The following is a 4,114-nucleotide window of genomic DNA, read 5'->3' as shown; positions in this document are numbered from 1 at the left end:
AGTTAGATGAGGTCATACTAAAGTAGCTTGGGCCCCTAATCCAATATGACTGGTGTCCATATCAAAGGGAAAAATTTAGACACAGGCACACACACAGAGTGATATGGTTTGGTTCTGTGTCCCCACCAAATCTCATGTCAAACTATATTCCCCCATGTTGGAGGCGGGGCCTGGTGGGAGGTGACTGGATCATGAGTGTGGTTCCTCATGAATGGTTTAACACCATACCCCTTGGTGCTGTTCTCATGATACTGAGTTCTCACCAGATCTGGTTGTCTAAAAGTATGTAACCCCTGCCCCCCCCACCCACTCTCTCTCTTGCTCCTGCTCCAGCCACGTAAGATGAGCCTGCTTCCCCTTCACCTTCCACCATAATTGTAAGTTTCCTGAGGACTCCCCAGAAGTCAAGCAGGTGCCAGCATCATACTTCCTGTATGGCCTATGGAACTGTGAGCCAGTTACACCTCTTTTATTTAATAAATTACTCAGTATCAGATATTTCTTTATAGCAATGCAAGAATGGACTAATACACAGGGAGAGTATCATGTGAGCATGAAAGCAGAGACCAGGGTCATGTGTCTACATGCCGAGGAACATCAGAGATGGCCAACAAACCACTAAAAGCCAGGAGAGAGGCCTGGAATAGATTCTCCCTCACAGCCCTTCGAAGGAATCAATCCTTCCAACACCTTGATCTCCAATTTCCACTCTCCAGAACTGGGAAATAATAAATTTCTGTTGCAGGAAGAAACCAAAGAAGCAGTAGAGGAAGAGGACGTGGCTGTGGCAGAGGAAGAGGGGGTCATAGGTCATAAAGTCTCTCAAGATGACTCTTCAAAGTGATATGGGATTTGGGATATTTTTTGTACAGGTTTTGTTTATGTCAGTTTTTAATCAAAATAAATGTGGGACAAAAAAAGTTTCTGTTGCGTGCTGTTTGTTAGAGTAGCTCTAGCAAACTGATACATTCTTCCACAACCAGAAAGTGTAGGGAAAGAAGTGATGCATTCTTCCTTCCACAACCAGAAAGTGTAGGGAAAGTGATGCATTCTTCCTTCCACAACCAGAAAGTGTAGGTTATGTGGAGAATAGACAACACTGGGTGGTCTGTGGATATTCATGGATTTACTCCACAAAGATTTTTGGGTACCTGCCCTGGGTAGCTACTGTGCTTGGCTCCAGGGCTATAACAGAGGTTAAATCATGGTCCAGTCAGATAGGCTCTCAAGCCACAACACTGACTTCCCTACAGCCAGGGCAAGTGCTTAGGGAGCATGGGGGGAGTAGCATGGGGATTGGAGGTGTCTAGGAGGAATCTGCGTGTAACCAGGAACAGCTGTGTGTAACCAAGGAGAGCCAGAGGTGGCCAGGATAACAGATGCAACAGCAATCAGGGCTACGACAGTGAAAGAAGAGGCTTCTGGCAGCTTCACATGCCCACAACCAATGTTGCTGACACAAAAATATGAGGAGGAAACATCCTCTTTTAGCAACTGGCATGACATCTTATCTTGTTGAAAGACATTTTGCTAAGAATTCAGAGTGGGCAACTATGATGAGATCTCAAATGTTATGTTCCAGTAAAACTGTAGGTCACTAAACTGCTTCTAGGTGAGAGCAGGATCTGTTACCTGCATTGATGCAACTGGCTGAGCAAGTTAGGCTGAGCCCTGCACAGGGAAGCAAAGAGATCCCTAGTAGAAGGGCAAAAGGCAAGGGACTTTGGGGACAGAGAGAAATGCCTAATTGGGATTTTTAAGTCAGTTATTGAGGTGAAGGGTGGTTAAAGTCCTCCCTCTGTTTCTTCCAGGAATTTTCCAGTGACTGCCCCCATTGTTCCTCAATGCTCAGGGAAGGGCCCAGTGAAAAAGACAGGTGAACGCTGACAGCTGATTAGCCCAGATGTTCTTTTTTTAATAACTTTCTCACCATTACTCTAATTGTGAGGCATGTGCACAAACAGAAATGCCACCTGACTCCATGTAAAAACTATTCTCAGGAATAATGTTTCCAAAAACAATGATATTTGCTACATTCTTAAACTAACCCCTCTGTGGACAGGGAGGCTTATCTTTAGGTCTCACAAACACCATGTAAGGTGTGTAGCATCCTGCCCATTTTAAAGATGAGGAAGAGAGGCTCAGGGGAGCACAAGTAACTTGCCAAAACCTGCAGTGGTGTGCGGTGGGGACTGGATTCTCTCTCCCTCCACCCAGATGCCTTTCAATTCCAGAACCTGACTGCCTGGCCCCTTCATGCCCGTCAGTCAGTCCACCAAACTGGAAATCATAGACTCTGTGTGTGACTTGAAATGAACAGCCTAACAAATTTCAGGGGTGCTGAGAGTGTGGGGAGGAGGGGGAGTGGTTACAAGACTTTTTAGGATGAAAGCACTTGTGTTCATAGAATTTGTAGTCAAGTTCTCACTATCCGATCACATCGCCAGAAGCAATGCTGGATTTGCCCTCTCTCACTTTTATACCTATATACAGAAAGATGACCTCCAAACGCTGCTGTGGTCACAATCACCCAAATCTCAATTCACAGGGTGGTAGTTTTACAACTGTAAGGAGCCCAGATTTTTCTGTAAGAGGCAGAAATCTGCTGAGTGCCCAGTTTTTTATGGTATATGGTTTTAATTCCCAACTCAATTATGATTCTATACATGTTAAAAGCTACACTCAGTCTTCAGGTGGCTTAATTATTTTTTCTTAACATAGTTCATGAATTATGGCTTATATACAATGAAATTCTACGTAACCTCTAAAAAGAGAAGTAGGTATATACATATGTATGTAAAAGAGAAAATATGTCTATAGTATGTCAAATGAAACAAAGTAAAGAGGAGAATGGCATATATATGTGCCTATTTTTTATTCGAAAAAATAAAAGATCAGGCCAGGCACAGTGGCTCATGCCTGTAATCCCAACAATTTGGGCAGCCGAGGCAGGCGGATCCCCTGAGGTGAGGAGTTCGAGACCAGCCTGACCAACATAGCAAAACATTATGTCTACTAAAAATATAAAAATTAGCCAGGTGTGGTGGCTGGTGCCTGTAATCCCAGCTACTCGGGAAGTTGAGGCAGGAGAACTGCTTGAACTCAGGAGGCAGACTTTGCAGTGAGCTGAGATCACGCCACTGCACTCCAGCCTGGGTGACAAGAACGATACTGCATCTCAAAAATAAATAAATAAATAGAAGATAATTATATATAAAGAGATACAAGAAACATTCACACAACCACACATGGTAGAAACTGGGAAAGCAGCCCAAAAAAACAGGGGAGTTTGGCATCTGCCTTCCATTGAGCATTAAGGGAGCATTCTGAGAAAATGCTGCTCAGCCAATGGACCAGCCAAACACACTGTCAGTCTTTGATTTGCTTAGAGTTTCTATCATGAACAAGTGTTGAATTTCATCAACTGCTTTTTTGGCACATGTTGAGATGATCACAGACTTTTCTCCCTTAACCCATTAATATAATTTACCTCAATTGATGTTATAATGTTAAATCAAACCCAGCTTGTTCATGATTTACACAACTAATGGAGGCAGGATTTGGCTGGCTAATATTTTCGGTAGGATTTTTGTAATCATGTTTGTAAGTGACCTTCCTTTCCCGTTCAGCCCTTGTCAGGTTATGGAATCAAAGTTATTCAACTCTCAAAATATGACTTGAGAATTGTTCCTTCTTTTTCGATATTCTGGAATAATTTGTATATAATTTGGATTATTTATTTCTGGAATGTCTGACAGAAATTGCCAGTAAAAGCCATTTGGAATATCCTTTGTGGAAAAACTTTTAACAAATGGTTCAATTTTCTTAGATTATACGACTATTCAATATTCAATTTCTCCTTAAGTTAATTTTAGTAGGCTATATTTTTTGACAAGTTTGTCCATTTTATCTAAACTTGATGTTTGTAAGCTTAAAGTGGTTTATATTATATTTTAGTGTCTGATTCCTAATATTTTCATTTCTAATATTATTTGTTTCTCTCTTCTTTTCTAGATCATTTTTACCAAAAGTTTGACATTTGTTTTAGTCTTTTCAAGAATAAAATTGGCTTTATTGATCCTCTCGACAGAAAATGTTTTTCTATTGTTATTCT

The sequence above is a fragment of the Gorilla gorilla genome, chromosome 8 (assembly GCF_029281585.2).
Source record: "Gorilla gorilla gorilla isolate KB3781 chromosome 8, NHGRI_mGorGor1-v2.1_pri, whole genome shotgun sequence".
NCBI classification, from domain to species: Eukaryota; Metazoa; Chordata; class Mammalia; order Primates; family Hominidae; genus Gorilla; species Gorilla gorilla.
Note: the sequence above shows the minus strand (reverse complement) of the source record.